This window comes from Pinus tabuliformis, chromosome 8, assembly GCF_031772625.1.
Source record: "Pinus tabuliformis cultivar Carrire ecotype Pingquan chromosome 8, CPIR1, whole genome shotgun sequence".
Classification (NCBI taxonomy): domain Eukaryota; kingdom Viridiplantae; phylum Streptophyta; class Pinopsida; order Pinales; family Pinaceae; genus Pinus; species Pinus tabuliformis.
The window spans coordinates 553989265-554009214 of NC_142294.1; positions in this window are offsets into that span (position 1 = coordinate 553989265).

Consider the following 19950-nt stretch of genomic DNA (forward strand, 5'->3'; position numbering starts at 1 on the left):
ACTAAACCTCAAGACCCTAAATGGGAGCCCATTAAATGAAAAAAATTTGGAACCAAGCCTTCAAAATCTTCATTCCCTTCCTCATCTACTCCCCCTCCTCGGGTTGCCCTACCTCCCTCCTCCTCTCTCTCCTTTTCTTTTGACTCCAAACCCTTGACCTCTCTAGATCCCCCTCTTGATCCCTTCCATTCTATAGAGGATTCCCCCCTCTCCCCCTTGAATCCTTGGCCTCCCATCCTCCCTACCCTCTTTCCCCTTTCCCTCTTCCCTCAAACCCCCCCCCCACCCCCCCACTCTCGTCCTACATCCTATTTCCCTTGGTCTCCCCTTGATCCCACTTCCTCCTCCTTTTGGAAATATTTTGACAAGAAATCAATCCAAGGAATCTCTCTTTCCCTCTGACAATCATAATAAGCTAGGAAGGCAAACCAAAAATGAAATAAGGGACATAGTAACAATAAAAGAAATGGCCATGGGGACCCAACAACGAATGGAAACATACATAGAAATAAGTATTGGAAACAAGGAAAATCCATATCTAACAATTCGAGGGAAACATCCCTCTACTCCATCCCAAAGTAAATAATGCACACAGTCTCCTAGAAATATAGGGGCCTCAGGCATCCCTCAAAAACCAATATAGCAAAAGATCTTGTTAAATATGAATGTCCAGACTTCTTCCTAATTTAGGAGACCAAGTCTTCCAAGTAATAAATGAATAAGATAATCCAAAAAAAAAATATTATGAAGGAACAAATATAAAAGAAATAGGTGCTTTTGGTGATATTTATACAATGTGGAAACAATTCTCTTGGGAAAATCTATGTCAGTTCAAAGAGTTGCATTAGATCAAGATTGAATTTAGAAATAAGATCTTCGGTTATCAAATTTGTCTCTTCAACATTTATGCTCCCACTCATTTCAGAGACAAGGACCATTGTTGGCAATCCTTGGTTGATTGTTTATGCTTTGAAACCAATAAAAAACTCATAATTAGAGGATATCTCAATATGATGTTGAACACGGATGAAAAACAAGGTGGTATCTTTCAGGCAAACTCTTTCAAAGATAAGCCTGAAAACATCATAGAAACTCACAATCTAATGGACATAGTGACCAAAAATGGTAAATTCACTTGGAGCAACAAAAGGAGGCCTGAGAAATATCAAAGAGAGACTGGGCATACTTTTAATCCAATACAATGTCATTTCAAATTATAACTTAGTGATCTCAAAGATTATCCCTTCAGCAACTTCAGACCATAAACACATTGCCATTAAATTCAAGGAAGGTGAAAATTTTGGCTCTCTTCCCTTTCGTTACAATCCCCTTTGGGACAACTTCACAGAAGTTAGAAAGTTGGTCTCCTCAGCATGGAATCAAAGAATTAATGTCTCCCCAAGTTTCGTTTGGGAATCAAAGTTAAAAAATGTAAAAAAAAAATCTAAAATATTGGGCTCGATTTCACTATAAATAACCTCAACAAAAGAAAGTCGAGTTGTAAATGGAGCTAGAAAATGTGTAGAAGAGCATGGTGGAAGGACAAGACAAGAAATAGATGAAAGAAAAAGAAATATATTTGGAAATATATAAGAATAACATAAATGAGGAAGAGACTTGGAGGTTAAAGTTCATAAACTTATGAATTTAGGCCAATGATAAGACCACTGCCTTTTTCCATCATACCACCAAAATAAGAATGATCAAAAACCACATAGAGACAATTAAAGCAGAAGGGGATGTTGATATAAAGGGTAAGGAAGAAATAAGAAAGGAAGCACATCAAAACTTCAAAAATTTTCTCTCAACAAATCTTGGGAATCCAAATTATGAATACTTCACAAAACATATCCCTAAATTAATTTCAAAGGAGACAAACTCAGTTATCACAAAAGAAGTGGAAGAAGATGAAATTTATTTCACCTTTTTGAATCTACAACCAAATGAAGCTCTGGGTTCTGATGGTTTCTCCATTTCTTTCTACTATTCTTTCTGGTTGATAATTAAAAAGAACCTTCTAAATATGATGCGACAGGTCTTTAGAAAAAATAAAACATTGGGTGTGGAGCTTGATTATCTTATGTATTCAAAGGTATCACTACATTGGACCCCAGTTCATAATGGGGCGGCAATGCCACCCATAAAATATTCATTGCAGGGAGGGTCTGGGGGGGCGGCTACAACCTTTGGGAGGCCCCCCCTGGCAGAGGGATCGGGGGTAGTGCCCCCAAAGCTAAGAATAGATGTAAAATTGCCTTGTAAAATGTTGTAATTTCATAGTCAATCTGGGTTGTTCATTAGGTGAAGATCTGATGGTAGAAGTTATGTTTAATTTAGGGATTTTTGCCCTAGAAGGCAACCCTCGCTATATATGAGGGAATTGTATTGCATCTATGCATATCTATATTCTGAGTGAAGAAGAGAGAGGAGATTGAGAGTGAAGAGGGAGTTACAGTGGTTTTGCTATAGGTTGTATCTCTTCAATTTGCTGGATAATAGAAAAAGAAGGATTGGCTGTTTCTCCATCGACGTAGCCCAAACTGGGTGAAACACGTATATTTGTGTCTCTCTTGTTTTATAAATCTTCTGTGTTTATATTTCTACAATATTTAATGTGTTCCATTGCTATGTAATATATAATTCTCTAACAATTGGTATCATAGCCGGAGGTTTTTTTGGCTAATAAACTCGCAGGAGAGAAGGGTTCCTAGTTTGAGTGGGAGAAATGGCGGAAGATGGTAGGTTTAGGGTCGAAAAATTAAATGGCCAAAACTGCCATCTATAGAAGATGCAGATGGAAGATTATCTGTGTCAGAGAGATCTATACCAACCATTGAGTGGAAAGACAAAGAAGCCAACAAGTATGACAAATACAAAATGGGATATTCTCGACAGAAAAGCACTTGGAACAATACCGTTGTGCCTAGTGGCATCGATAGCATTTAATATTTCAAAGGAAATGACAACAGAGGGTTTAATGTTGACATTGGCCAAACAATATGAAAAACCTTCGGCCTCAAATAAGGTATTTCTTATGAAGCGTTTATTTAATCTGAAGATGTTAGAAGGTGGATTTATTGTTAGATCATTTAAATGAGTTTAATATAGTTACAAGTCAGTTAAGTTCTTTAGGGTTAACTTTTGATGATGAAGTTAGGGCTCTGTTATTTCTGTGCTCATTGCTAGAAAGTTGGAATGGTTTAGTTATGGCCATTAGTAACTCTGTCTCCAGATCTAGTACTTTAAATTTTGATGATGTTGTCAGTGCAATCCTTAGTGAGGAAATGCGATGGAAAAGATCTGGTGAGACATCAGGTAATGCTTTGACTGCAGAGATTAGGGGAAGAAAAATGGAAAGAGGAAAGAGCTCTGGATATCACAGTAAGTCAAGAAAAGGTAGATCCAAGTCCAAATCATGGATAGTGTGCTAGAAATGTGGGCAGAAAGGACACCTAAAGAAATACTACAAGTCTTGAAAGGGAAAAGAAGGAGATGGGTAGCAAGAAAATAATCATAAAGAAAATGTAACAGGTGATGTGTTGCAAGATGGTTTGATTCTTTCATTAGAAAATATTATTTATTCCTGGGTGGTAGATTTAGGGGCCTCATTCCATGCCACACTTGATAGGAAACATTTTTATGATTATGTGTTTGATTGGGTGATGATAAACCCGGTAAAATCATTGGAATGGGTACAGTTTTCATAAAACAAAAAAATGGAAATTAGTAGCTATTGAAGGAGGTAAGGCATGTTCCAGATCTGAAGAAAAATCTGATTTCAATAGGCCAGTTGGAAGTTTAAGGTTGCGTAACTACTTTCATAGATAAAACTTGGAAGGTCACTAAAGGATTCCTGGTAATAGTGAAAGGATAAGAGGTTGGTACATTATATTTATGCAATGGTATTTATAATTCTGTTAATTCTTTAACCTCTCCAAGATAAGATACAACATTGTGGCATCATAGGCTCGGGAACATGAGCGAGAAGGGGATGAAGATTCTTCACTCAAGAAAATTGTTGCCAGGTTTGAAGCATGTTGATTTAAAATTCTGTGAGAATTGTGTTTATGGAAAAAAGAAGAGAGTTAGATTCCTTAGAGTTGGGAAAGAAAAGAAGAGAAAAAATTAGAGCTTGTGCATACAGATATATGGGGACCTGCTCAGGTATCATCTCCTGGTGGCTCTCATTATTATGTTACTTTTATTGATGATGCAACTAGAAAAACCTGGATTTATTGTATTCAAAATAAATCTGATGTATTTGATACTTTGAAGAAATGGAAAGGCTTGGTTAAAAATGAGACAAAAAAAATGTTGAAGTGTCTCAAATTAGACAATGAAGGTGAATATTGCAGCAAAGAGTTTGATAGGTACTGTTTAGAGAATGGAATTCGCAGAGAGAAGACAGTTCAAGGAACACCACAAGAAAATGGTGTGTCAGAAAGGATGAACAAGACAATCATGGAGCGTGCAAGGTGCATGAGATTGCATGCATGATTTCCTTTACAATTTTGGGCAGATGTTGTAGATACTGCTATTTATCTAATAAATAGAGGGCCTTCAAGTTCCTTGGATGGTGGTATTCCAGAGGAGGCATGGATAGGTAAAAAGGTAAACTACTCTTTTTTAAATACTTTTGGTTATGAAGCCTTTGTCCACATTAATAAAGAAAATAGAACAAAGCTTGAGGAAAAATCAAAGAAATGTACCTTATTGGATATGGGGTTAATGATTTTGGTTATTTATTTTATGATTATGAAAAACACAAAATCATTAGGAGTAGAGATGTCATATTCAATGAAAAGGTTTTATATAAGGATCATCTGCATGAAAAGAAATAGGAAAAAGAAAACAGAGAATACACAGTGCTTAACGAGATCACAGGAAAAGCGATGGTGCCTGAAAATCATAATGATCAACAGTTAGAACAACAACCACAACAACAAAAAGTAACTCAAACACCTGAGGGTGGTGTTAGAAGATCTACGAAGATAAGTAGACCCCCTGAACGATACTCTCCTTCATTATATTATGTATTGTTGACTCATTCTGGTGAACCAAAACATTATGAAGAAGCAGTGCAGGTAGAAACTAGGAAGAAATGGGAGCAAGCCATGAAAGAAGAGATGGAATCCTTAGCACATAACCAGACTTTGGGACTTAGTCAGGTTGCCTACAGGTAAAACAACACTGCAAAATAAATGGGTTTACAAGTTGAAGGAAGAAGATGGAGGTAGAAAAAGGTATAAAGCTAGACTTGTGGTGAAAGGGTTTGCATAGAAAAAGGGTACAAAATTTGATGATATATTTCTCCTATTGTTAAAATGACTTCAATCAGAACTATTTTAAGTCTAGTAGCAGCTGAATATTTGCATCTTGAGCAGTTATATGTAAAGACAACCTTTCTCCATGGGGATTTGGAGGAAGAGATATATATGCAACAACCACAAGGATATGACGTAAAAGGGAAGGAGAAACTAGTGTGCAGGTTGAAGAAGAGCTTGTATGGCTTAAAATAGGCTTCAAGGCAGTGGTATCTAAAACTTGACAGGTTTATGTCTGAACAAGGTTATTCTATATGTCACTCTGATCATTGTGTTTATCTCAAAAGGAAAAATGATGGTAGCTATATTACATTGTTATTGTATGTAGATAACATTCTTGTTGCAAGTTCTAACATGCATGAAATAAATGTGCTCAAAAGAAAATTGGAAAATTCATTTGCAATGAAGGATTTGGGTGCTGTAAAACAAAGCCTTGGTATGAGAATAACTAGAGACAGGAAGAACTGCAGATTAATATTGTCTCAAAGTGAGTACATAGAAAAGGTGTTGAAAAGGTTTAATATGCAGAATTAAAAAACAGTTAGTATACCTTTGGCTAGCCATTTCAAATTAAGTAAGGAGGAGTGTCCCAAGACTTAGGAAGAAATGGCTCATATGTCTAAAGTTCCATATGCATTAGTAGTTGGAAGCTTAATGTACGCAATGGTTTGCACAAGGCCTGATATTGCACATGTAGTGGGCATTGTAAGCAGGTACATGAACAATCTAGGAAAAGAACATTGGATGGCAGTGAAGTGGATTCTCAGGTATTTGAGAGGTACCACAAATCAAGCATTATGCTTTGGTGGTTCAAACATTGCTCTACAGGGATATGTTGATGCAAATATGGTGGGTGATAGAGATAACAGGAGGAGCACAATAGAGTATTTTTTTACTGTAGGTGGAACATTTATCAGTTGGGTCTCAAAACTGTAAAGTGTTGTTGCACTCTCAACAACAGAAGCAGAGTATGTTGCTGCTAGAGAGGCTAGTAAAGAAATGATTTGGTTACAAAGGTTTCTGGATGAATTGGTAAGAAGCAAGAGTTGGGCAAGTTATACAGTGATAGCCAGAGTGCCATACATCTTGCAAAGAACTTTGTATTTCATTCCAAGAATAAACATATACAACTCAAGTACCATTTCATACGGTTAGCATTGGAAGATGGACAGTTGAAGCTGGAAAAGATACACACTAGCTAGAATCCTGCAGATATGTTAACAAAAGTTGTGACCAGGAAGAAACTGAGAATCTGCTCAATCTCAATTGGTCTTCAAGTATGATGAAGAAGATGAGAAATAACTAGGTCCAAAGAAGAGTGATTGCCTAGAAAATGAAGTAGTGGTGGAGTTGTTATAATTAGTATCCAAGTGGGAGATTGTTGGGTGTGGAGCCTCGTTATATTCAGTATTCAAAGGTATCGCCGCATTGGACCCCAATTTGTAATGGGGTGGAAATGACGCCTGTAAAATATTCACTACAGGGGGGGTTTGGGGGGGCGGCTGCGACCTTTGGGAGCCCCCCCCCAGTGGGGGGATCAGGGGCAATGCCCCTAAAGCTAAGAATATATGTAAAATTTCCTTGTAAAATGTTGTAATTTCTTAGTCAATCTGGGTCGCTCATTAGGTGGATATATGATGGTAGAAGTTATGTTTAACTTATGTTTTTTTTCCCTAGAAGGCAACCCCTCACTATATATGAGGGAATTGTATTGCGTCTATGCATATCTATATTATGAGTGAGGAAGAGAGAGGAGATTGAGAGCGAAGAGGGGGTTACAATGGTTCTGTTGTAGGTTGTATCTCTTCAGTTTGCTAGATAATATAAAAATAAGGACTGGTTGTTTCTTCATGGACATAGCCCAAACTGGGTGAACCACGTATATCTGTGCCTCTCTTGTTTTATGTGTTTTATGTGTTTTCTGTGTTTATATTTCTACAATATTTAATGAGTTCCATTGCTCTATAATATATAATTCTCTAACATAAAATAGGTGGCCATACCAACTCCACCTATCTGGCCCTTATCCCTAAAGAATCTAAACCCTCCATCTTCCATCACCTTAGACCCATATCTCTATGCAAATCCTTCTACAAAATTATCTCTAAGGTTCTAGAAAATAGGCTCAAGCCTCTCCTTTCCAACTTGATTTCTAAAAATCAAGGAGGCTTCATCCCGAATAGGCAACTTGTTGATAATATTATGCTTGTCTAAGAAGCTATACGTTCCAGCTTGTCTAGAAATGAACAAGGCTTCATATTGAAACTCGATATGGCTAATGCTTTTAATCAAGTTAACCTCTTCTTTCTAAATGTTGTTTTCTGTAAGTTTGGCTTCACCTCAGATTTCAGAGATCTCATAAAAGCCTGCATTATAGGCCCCTAGAATGCCCCCATTACTAATGGAATAGTAGGAAGGTTTTTTTTAAGTTCAAGAGGCTTAATACAATGTTGTCTACTCTCTCCATTCCTCTACATCATCATGGCAGAATCTCTTAGCAGGAACTTAGAGCACAACATATATAATAGCACCATCACTGATCTCTATTTCAGTAGAGGGATAAAGAGTATAAACCATTCCCAATTTGTTAATGACACCTTATTCTTGGTGGGAGCCTCATGTATTGTTGTAAAAATATTCAAAAACATTTTGGATAGATTCTTGTAGGTCTCTGGCTACCTCCTAAATAATTCAAAAAGTAGCATTTATCGATGGAATACCCATGCAAGAACTCTACAACATATTTCCAAAATTTTAGAAGTTTCTTTCAAAGTAAATTGGGGTCATTTCAAACACTTGGGGTTGCATATATCAAAAGATGTCTTGAAGTTAGAGATTTGGCATTCTTCTGTAGACAAAAAGAAGAAGAAAATTCAAAATTGTGGCATGCTTTGGCTCAATCTAGCTGGGAGAATTACATTGATCAAATCTACCTCTTTATCAATTTGTTGGCATACAAGCACCCACTAGAATACAAAATAAATAGAGCTAATCAGAAAATTTTTATGGCAAGGGGGGAAATCAGAGACCAAAAAATTCATCTTGGTAAACTGGAAACAAGTAACTACCCCGTATGAGAATGGAAACATTTCCATTCGACTTTCTGGTTTAATGAACATTGCCTTCAGAGCCAAGATCATATGGAGATTCATAACTAGGCTGGAAGCAATTTTTGGAGGTGAAGTACCTAAAGTCCTCTTGACATAATCTTCTCACAACAAAAATTCCCATCAAACCTTGTTCACAAATTTGGAAATTACTCAAAAAATCTCCGCCTCGAGTTAAAGAAAAAACATCCAGAATTCCAAGTGGTGGATATGACATCAACTTCTGGAGAGATAGTATCCTATGAAATTCTCCTCTCTCCGAACTTCTAGGAATTCATCCTCTCAAGACTTGGATGATAAATAAAGCAATATATTCTCTTGCTCAAATGTAAAATTGGAATCAACAAGGCAACTCTTTGGAAAGTTGGTCCCCCCCCATCCTTTCCACCCGATCCCAAAAATCAATGGAATTTTCTCCCTTCACACCTCAAGGGAGCAGAACCAATAAGCCTTGGTTAGCAAGATAAATTAAAATGGAACCCATTAGGAGGGGAATTCTCTATAAAATCATGTTATGTGAAGATTCAAGAAGAATATGACCATCCGAAATGGCCTCTTTGGAAATCAATTTGGAAAATAGATATCCTTCCAAAAATAAAAATTTTTATTTGGACTATGATAAAAGGGAAGATCCTATCTGCAAAAAATATTAAGAAAAAAGGAATTCACGACCCCTCAAGATCCCCCTTGTGTCAAAGAGAGGAAGAAACAGTCCAAAATTTATTTATAAGTTGAAAATTTACAGAAGAATGATGGCTCTTGTTGGTCTGCTCTATCGAGGCCACTATCAATTTTAATCTCACCATCTCAAAACTTTATGCTAATTGGAAAGAAATATAACCATGCTCTTTCAGAAACAAGACTTTGATAAAGAGGTTATAGAGAATTATTCCATCATTTTTATGTTGGCAAATATGGATAGCCATAAATAAACAAATATTTCAAAACATAAAGCCTGAAGTCAGGAAAATTTTGGCCAAAACTTGGGGTTTGGCATCTGAATTAATTTTTGCAAAAGGATCAAATAATTTGGATAACATTATCCTTCAACATGAAGATTAAATCTGGCATCAGAATTACTCCCTACAAGCCTAATGATTAGAAATTTTGTTTAAATGAAAGGAACTTATTGATCTGGTTAAATACCCTAGAGAGACCATGCCTCTTTTTTGATGGATATTCAAAGTCTAATCGAGATACCGCAGGTGATAGAGGTTACATCGTTGATCATAAGAATGTAAACCCGATCTCTTTCGAGTGGAAACTCAGTATTGATACAAACCACAAAGCAGAAGAGTATGGTTTCTATTGGGATCCCAATGTTGAAAATAGTAACAAGAAATTTTAAAAATAACATCTAGAAATTATAATTTAATTTGTCCTTGAATTTAATTAGGAATAAAACTATAATTCTATTCTCATAGCAGCTTGTAGTAGTTAACTAAGTTAAGTTGACTTAGTTGTCTTAAAAAATTTGAGTTGGAAGTCTATCTAGAGTCATGTAGAGTGATTCCTAAATTCTAGGGGCCTAGGTTGAGTTCTTTTGAGTGGTAATTAGATAACTCAGTCCAACTGAGTTAAAGTCAGTTAAACTATTTCAAACAATTGCAAGAACTAGTAGGAGGTCTAGTAGTTGGGAGAAATTTTAGTGTAGCTTCACTACTCCATTAGTTAACTGAAGATTCACTCATAAATAACTCATGCATGTTAGTTCAGAGGAATACCTTGTTGACATTAGATTTCAGGGACAATATACTATAATTTGTATAATTTTCCGAGTTGTACAGATGGTGCATGCAATTAGTAGAAGGCCTATGATGGATTGCATAGTTATGGTGAGGGATTTTCCCTATTAAATATGGGCCAATTCTCTCAAGAATTGTACAAGGAAGTAGGAACTTGGAAGGATAGGACTTTGGCTAAGTATTGGCCAAAGGAAGTCAATTAGGCAAAGGATAGAAAATACTTGTGTAGATTGAGCTCAAGGTTGAGTAGAGTGTATTGCATTCATCCAAGACTTGCCTAAGATGAAGGAATTGTTCAGGTTGAACAAGCATTGTATTTTCTCCTCAAATATTCTAGTTAATGCAATATAGGTAATCAAGGTTTTTTGGCAGTTGTTTTCCCTATAGAAATATTTTTTTATCTGCGATTGATATTCTTCCTTTCATTCTTATTATTTTCATCAATCAATTTTGGTTTTCGTTGAAGAGTAGTGTAGATTCTTGTCTTGTGTTTTAACATATCACATAAGTTGTTGAATCTACAGTAAAAATCTACACCCAAATCATCAACAACAAAAATTATATGAACCTAGTCATCATTGGATATTCTTCAATCCTAATTCAACAAATGGTTAAGAATTCGAAGCCGAAAAATGCATATCTTAGTCAAATTATATCTAGAATCCAAAACCATCTAGAAAATTTAGGAAATGTTTCCTTCTATTATGTTCTAAGAGAGAACACTAACATTGATTACAAGCATGCAAATAATGCATTTGTCACACTCCAAGGAGAATTAAGGATCAATAATTATATTTACTCCAAAGTCATTCCTTAATTACTCCCTCTCCTCCCCACTTTCGCTTGTTTATCATGTGACTAGAAAAAAATCTCTCTCAGGTCTCGGACTTCCTTTCAATGGCTAGTTTCAATACCCCTTTGAACTCCTCATCAGTCAAATCTCCTATCAAAATGTTTATCTACATCCCACCTCGATCTCATTCCTCTACCAATTACGCTTCTCAATTCCATTATAATAATGTCTCCAAATACTCTTGGTCCTCCCATTTGACTCTCCTTTCCTATATCTTCCTCCCCTCTCCTCCTTTTCCATGTGCTAACCTCTTTCTCTCATATTCTCAACCTCACATATCATTTCCTCTTTCCCTACAGTGCAAACCCTTCTCTTCTAATTTCACCCCTACTCCTTCTGCTCCCCTACTTCCCAAAATATAAATCCCTTTGAGTTATTTCCCAAGTCCTAGTCATACCCACACTACAAGTCTCATAAGATCGTTTTGGATCATATCCGATCCATGAAAAATCAGTGGAGGGACAGATGAAAAACAGAAATGTGGAAACTCTTTCACCATTGCAATGAACATAGAAAGAAATTCGTGCAGATCAATAATAGATATGCACATCTAGAAAATGCACTCAACATTCTGCAAGAGATTATCTCTAAAAAACCTAGAGAAAACTCTAATACACTAGATTATAGCAACAAGAACCAATAACTTGAGGAAAAGTTAGTTAACAAAGAATAAGAGGAAACTCATCTCCATGGCTCACCATGACACTCTTTTCATATTGACAGAAAGCAATCCTTGCTCTCGACATTATACTCTCTCTCATCTTTAGCTATGCTCTGTAAATGTAATCTGCTTCTTCAACAATTTGTAAGAACTTTTAAGTTAAATGTAGTAGGTAAATTAGGAATTTTTGAAGCCAATGTAATAGATGGAAAAGAAGGATTTGAAAATTTTGTTTCTGCATCTTCCCTTATCTCTTCAGCCTTCATGTAATGGGGAGTTCTGCTCCCTCTTATTTTGGAATGAATACAATATACCCGAACTTGTTTTATATATATATAGATTGTCATAATACAAGTACACAGAGAATTCGATCAACAACATGTCCTCTTTATGGAAGCAAGATAATATCAATATAAATCACATAAGAGACATGTGTCAACCTCTCCAAATCACCAACCATAAATCAATATTTCAGCAACAGTAATCAACAACACATAACAATACATAGTGGCCCAACAATAACATATATTAATAGCATCATAAACCAACAACATAACACACCAATCAACCCAATATATCATCTCTCTATAGCAAAGCATAACAACTACAATAATCATCATATGGAGCATGAATCTCTGCAATATAGACTATACGAGAAACAACAATATGCACATAATGATGCAGTGGTAGCAACAATAGATATCACATCAACAATCATACTCATAAGTATAATCATCATGCATCACATAGTTGAAAATCAAGAGGCCATATTCTAGCAAGAACACAAGCTACAACATTAGATTTCAAATCAGCAACTAGCAAGGATAACTCTATCATCAAATGTGTCTATGCACCATCATGAAAAATCATCAACAACACCATATGTAGCAGCAACAACAACATGAAATAGCATGAAATGCATCCATCATGTTCAACTTCTAGTTTTCTGCATATATAATCCAATTCTCAAACACAATAATTATGTAAGTAGCTATACCATACACTTGTATGGCACCAACACATACATGACATCATCAAACCAAAATGCTTGATAGTGGCCATTTGCATGTCAAATAATGTAGGTAGCATATAATCCATGTACAACAGTTGGCTTGATGGGCCATGACCCAAGTTCAATGTTAATTAGCCAAGCAAATACCTACCTTAGTGGCCATTTTGGCATCAATCCATGGAGCATGGAATGAAGTTCACCCGAAGAAGTATGGGGTGATGCAGGAACTGAGTTTCCACATCTTGAGATGGTATTGATGTCTCTTTATATCGTAACCCTTCCTTTGCACAAACTGATAAACTTTTTAGGACTTATCAATATACTTCTCTTATTCGGCTTTGAGACCTTTGCGAAGATTTGCGATCATCCTTCGCGTACCCTAAATAGGTGAGCTAGACACTTACACACCTCTGTAATTACTCTTACTTCTCTATTTACCCATATTAGCTTTAGTAGTGGATAAATTCAACATGCATTATGACTATGTTTGCATAAATAGATATTCTTACTTGCATTCATATAACAAAGTAAAACACATAAATTCACGCATCAATACAACAATAAATCATAAACCCAATATTCAACATAACATAATCGCATACATTCATAATAGAAGTAAAATATCTCATACATAGGTAATTCTAGAATAATTGTCTTTATTGATGTTCATATATCCTTTACAGACTCTAACTACCCTGCGCACACAACTGCAGGGTTCGTGCACTCAGTTGCAGAATTCTACCCTAGGCCTCTGTGCACACTGTTGTAGATCCTCTCTCCTATGCTAAGAATATTATCTCTTAGTTCTCATAGACCCCTTACATCAATGACTCTTCAAAACCTATCTAACTAAACTAAAATTGCCTTAGAATCTTCTAAGACTTCTCTTTTTATATAATCCCATGGTTTGCCGACCAAGGGTCGATCTCATAAAGTCAACACAAGTTACATAAACTAAGGGCAATAACCCTTGATGAATCTTTACATCTTCATGTTCCATGACCACAAAATTCAGAGACTTTATATTCTTAATACAATACTTGGGCCTTTAACCCCAAAACTTGGTATTTTAACCCCAAAATTAACCCTAGGGGACTCATTCCCAACAGGACCCCAACACAAATTTGGTGACTTATCCTCGAGTCACTCTACTGGCGCAGAGATATTGTCATGAATACCTCCCAAATCCACCTGTACTACTACAACCTTGGTGGTACACTGCGTTGTTGCCTGCTTAACTTGCTCGATTAGCTACTCCATTGCTGGTTCTATGCTATCTACCTGTTTTTTTTGCTATGTTGCCTGCAGACTAGAAAATTTTCCTTCAATGGAGGTAGTGAGCACATAGGATTCATCTAGCCAAGGCCCCAATCTAGCCTTCAGTACTACCTCCTTGCACTGTGCTACATCGACCCATTCCTTCAGTGCCTTCACTTCCTACAGCTTCACCAACCTCTGTGTATTGGCGATGGTTCATGCTGTTACTTTAACCTCATCATATTTCTATTGTAGTTCCCTTGCCTCTATTTCTAGTTGCTACATGTTGGGATCTTCTTGTATGCTAGTAACTACTTCAAGTGACTACTCGAAGAGTGAAGTGCACTCCTTCATTGCAGCATCCATTGCGACAACTGCATGCTTGACATCTGCCTCACACTGCTCTCTGACTTCTGGTGGAGTCGAAGGCTGGGTCCTCAACTCGAGCTCTGTGATCTCAAGGTTCAACTCAAACTGAACCTTAGCCAACTCCATCCTTGCATCGTGCACACTTACAGTGAGTTTCCAAATTCTTGCATCGATTGGCCCGTCTTCTAGGATATATAGCTCTGGAACAGTTTGGCATGCGTTAGCTACTATGGCTGTGGTGTGCTTGTTCTTCTTTGTGATCTTCTTATCAAGTGCAGACATCTTCTAAACAAACATTTGGGCATTTTTTACCTTCTGCTCACTAATCACATTCAGCATACTTTGCTCTCTGGCCCGAAGTTCAGTGAGCACACCATCTTGCAGGGTGTAAAGGGCTTCACTTGGCAGCATGGCCATGTTCAAACCAACCTTCTTGAGAGCACTGATGGTGGCCTTGTAAGCTTCCACTTCTCTTGGATCTAAAACTCATGCAAACCTGTCTAAATGGTGACCAATGCTTGCTTCTGCTGCTGCTCAAACTGCTACAGGAGTTCTATGGTTGTGTCCCTCACTGTGTCCCTAATATCAGTTAGATCACCTTCAGTCAAAGTGATTGGGTCAAGTGATGATTTTATGGCGTTGGACTTCTTCCGTGGCCCTACTTTTTCCTGCTCCCTAGTGCACTTAACCTGAAATGGAGTAGTCTCCGAGTCTTCACCTCCCTGTCTAGATTGCTGCTCTTCTTCCTCTGTCTGTGGTGAAGGGGACTTCTGACTTCTGTTAGATTTTCATTCTTCCTCTTCTTCTTCCTCCTCCACCCGCTTCTTAGCAGCACACTCTACTTTAGCTTTGTCTTTGGCCTCCTTTTTCCTTTTGTCGGCCAACCACTGCATCTTCAGTCAGGTCTCTCCCTTCTTTTGCTTCACGATGAACTGACTAAACCAACTTGACAAGTCTGAGGCCATGTGCTACTCTGATGGCCAAATCTTCAAGACATCTATGATTGCATCGTCCATTGCTAGGTATGGAAGATCATACCATCTTTGCTCAGGGTCCTTCCGCGTTCATATGGAAACACAGTGGAAGTCCACTTTGAACTCCACATACCCTTACAACTGCTTAAAGATAGTTAGGGATAACCTCGGCTTGTGGTTTATGGTGGTGCAGATGCTTGCCTCCATCAACACCTAAAATATTTTACCATCCTTAACCCTCGCAACGTCCTTGGTGGCCCAGAGCGAAGCGAACTTCGCTGCTTCTGGTAGATCTGATGTGACTAGAGGAAACTGGCTGTTCTCTAGTAATTCCCATGCAACCAACATAATTGAGAGTAAGAGCCAAGCATAATGGAAGGTCTTACTCTTGTCTTGTGCTTCTCTGCAGTTCACAAGGAACTCACCACAGAGGTAGCACCCCCAATTAAATTGTATGCCCTCCATGCACTGGGCCACTAATGACACAATAGGTGTCGACACTTCATATGTGCAACACTTCCTCCACTAATAGCGGGGTTGGTTATGCTGGAAATTGAGTATCCACATGGTTTATTTGCGAGCTTTAATTTTTCCTTCATTCTCACGGCGAGGTCATGCTCATTCATTTTTCCAGCAAATGCCATGGCTGGATTCAACCCTAAATGTGGGAGTAATATGACCCTATGGATCAAAATATTTGTGATGAGTATTGGTTATCCTAACCATAGGCACCCATCGTGAACTAAGCATAGCAACTATTTGAGCACCATCAAGGTTATGGGCGCACGGTGGTAATGTGGCACCCATAGCATGTTTAACAATCCTACCTTGTCCACCCGTTTTATCCACCGCCACAGCTCCAGTGCAGTGACACTAGAATATTTATAAAACACACGGTCATAAAGGTATTAGTCACAATGTGGGGGAATTGCTTTGTGTCTGCCAAGTCCCAATCCTCCAGATTGAGACTGGGAATGTGCACCAAGCACTACCCTTCAAATGTGATCTAGTGTGGTAGCAACGAGGTATTTAGCACAAATTTCCCCACATCAAGGTCCTTCGAGACCTTCACCTTACCTTGGCGCGGATGGATGTACTCAAGTAATCTTGAGATAGGGTCCACACCCTCTATGTCAATGTCCTTTGCACCCATATCCACATCTTCGGCACCCTCCTCAAATTCTAAGTTTACCACCTTTCCTGTCTCCTGTGCAGTGGGCTTTCCCTTCTGATGCTTTCTTGGCAACTCACGCACTGGTTGTGTTGCTTTCTTTTTATCCTTATTTGTCTTGGGACCCTCTTTGGGTAGTGTAGGCCTCGATCAGGGAAACCTCTGTGATTTTGGCACTTCTATGGGCACTTATACACTTGCAATCTCAGGGGAAACTCCCTTAGATGCCATCGATGCTCCAACACTTGTAGTTTCCATGGGTGCCGACATGAGTCCAGTAAGAAGCTCCTGGGTTGCTTTAGGAAACTTGTTAAATACTGAACTAACCACCAAAGCCTTGAAATAGTCAAGGTTCATGCATGCCTGATCGCTCAACACCTCAATTCTCAAAATGCATAGTGTTTTTTGTTGGGTGGCCATCTATAATTTATAGGTAAATTTGAATTTGAATCGACCGTTCCCCCCAAAATCTGCTCATAAATGCTAGATTGGTGGCAAATTTTCACAGGTCTCACTCTAAAATTCTGACTTAAACACTACCCCCAAATCCACTTAGTCTTTTTCCCACTGCCAACTCATGAACAATGACCATAATGGTCACTTTCTGGCTTCCTTACGTGGTCTCTCCTTCTATATCGCAACTCCCTTCATGCTTCTGCCGATTCTGTGACATTCCTCCCTTTCGTGCAGTCCCCCAGTCACACATCTATACAATCCGAACAATGTAGTTTATAGTCTCGAAACTCATTTTAGTTGCATAGAGTGCTAAGATTGTGCCTCCACCATATAGTCATCTAGCCAGATCCCCGATGTATGGCTTCAATTGACCGCCATTTACATTTCTTGGAAATGGCTCTCCATTCAACTTCACCAGCTGAACTGTGCCATACATCGGGGATCTGGCAAGATGACTATATGGTGGAGGCACAATCTTAGCACTCTATGCAACTAAAATGAGTTTCGAGACTATAAACTACATTGTTCGGATTGTATAGATGTGTGATCTGAACTGCTATTTATAGTAGTGCTATTTTAGAACTTCTATTTTTAGCATTTATTGTTTCCACCATTCATATAATAACACTAAATCATTTACCTTGAAGGTGCACAATTTTACGTGTCGATTATGCCATGCTTTTTTGCGCTCCTTTTGAACCTGTTAATGGAATCCAGCCAAAAACCTATCCTCTTCCATCTCTTCCAGCTGTGCGAGCCTTTCTTCTAGGGCTCTGTGATCTACCATTCCTGTGAATTTCGCTATGCGTAGGCTAGGTAAAATGTACTCCATTGGCATCAAAACTTTTATGCCATAAACCAGCCTCAAAGGTGTTTGTCCAGTCATCTTTTTGAAAGTCATCCTGTAAGCCCATAGCACCGTGGGTATGTGCACATCCCAGTCATTCCTTTGTGCATTACAAACCTTTGTCAACGTGTTCTCCAATATCTTATTAAACACTTCCATTGTACCATTAGCCTGGGGGTGATATGGCGTACTCTTCTGATGATAAACCTATAACTCTGCTATTAACACGCTGATATTCTCATTAAGAAAATGCGTACCACGATCACTCATCAAAATCTTCGGGTAACCAAATCTAGTAAGTACATACTCAAAGATGAACTTTGCCATTGTTGCATGTGCCTCCACCCATCTGGTCAAATACTCAGCCACAATGATAATGTATTACACACCCATATTCTTTCCTAGAGGCTGAATTAGTCCTACAAAGTTAATCGCCCACTTTTCAAATGGCTATAATGACATCTTCGGATTCAGAGGCAGCTCATCCCTCTACGAAAACCTGCTCATCCTTTGACATGCATCACATGTCTTACAATAAGCCTTGGAATCCTTATGAAGCGTCGGCCACCATAGTTTAGCACGTAACATCTTCTGCATTGTAGCTTTTCTTGCATATTGTCCTCCCACGGCTCCTCCATGAGCTTCAGTAACGATGTTATTTCATTCAAATTTAGGTACATAACGCTGAAGAATTTCATCCGAGCCCAATTTATATAAATTCCCTGTAATGACAGAGAATTCTAATGCACGCACCACTAGTTCCTTCTTTTGTTGACTAGTATACCCTTCTGGAGCTGTCCCTGTCATCAGGAAGTGTATGATATCTACAAAGTGATTGTCCGCAACACATAATGAAAAGAGCTACGCATCAGACAATCCTTCCTCCAAATTAGTCGGCTCCTCTCTTGTTTTAGTGCGCGATAGTTAATCGGTCTGGCATTCAATCATCCTGGCTTTACAATAACTTCAAAGTCATATTCCTGAAACAACAACATCCATCTGCATATCTTCTCCCCAAACACAGGCTTGTTCACCAAGTACTTCAATGAAGAATGGTATGTATACATCTTAAAGTGTCCACCTAGCAAGTAGTGTCTGAACTTTTGGAGCGTGTACACCATGGCCAATCGGTCTGTTGTTGAATAATTCTTCTTAGCTTTAGACAATTTCCTACTTGCAAATGCCATAGGATGATCCAATTCTCCCTCACCATCTTGTGTCAGTACTGCCCCAAGCACAATACATGACATGCCCACATGCACATGAAATTCCTTCTTCCAATCTGAGAAGATTAGGATCAAAGCGGTAACCATCTTTTCCTTCAACACATATAATATTTGTTGACACTCTTCATTCCAACAAAATGTGGCATCCTTCTTTAGCAACTTCTCCATCGATGTGGTAATATGGGCATAGATTTTGATGAACTTTTTATAGTATCGTGTATGCCCTAGCATTCCGCATAGCTATTTCACACTTCTTAGCACCTCCAAATTAACCATGATCTTAGCAGGGTCTACCATCAAGCCTTGTTTGCATACCATGTGACCCAGTAAGATCCCAAAAGGGAAATAGAACAACCATTTCTTCAAATCGAGCGTGATTTGGTACCTCTAACATGTATCCAACATCAAGCGTAGACTAGCTACATGGTGCTTTACCAACCCAAACACTGACCAATCGTCAAAGTATACCTCCAAAAACTTGTGAATGAAATATTTAAACGCCATGATGACCATGCGCGAAAACATCACTGGCACATTCTTCAACCCAAAAGGCATTATGTTATACTGGAAGCACCCCCACTGTGTGGCGAAGGTCGTCTTACTTCTATCCTCCGGTGCAATCTTTATTTGATGGTACCCAGAGAACCCATCAGTGAATGAATACACTTCCTGATCACCAACATTATCTAGTGCTGCGTCGGTAAATGGAGTCAGAAAGGGATAACATTATTCAATTTCCTGAGATCTACGCATATCCTTATTTCATCCTTTTGTTTCTTGTCCTAAACTACCATTGGGATTACCCAATCAGACTCTTCTACTAGTTTAATGATGCCCGCTGCTAGCATTTTCTCCAACTCTAACGGACCCTTTCTTTATACTTAGGATTTAGGCGGTAGGGACTTTGCTTGATTGGCTTCACATCTGGTTTTAGCGTAATTTTCATAA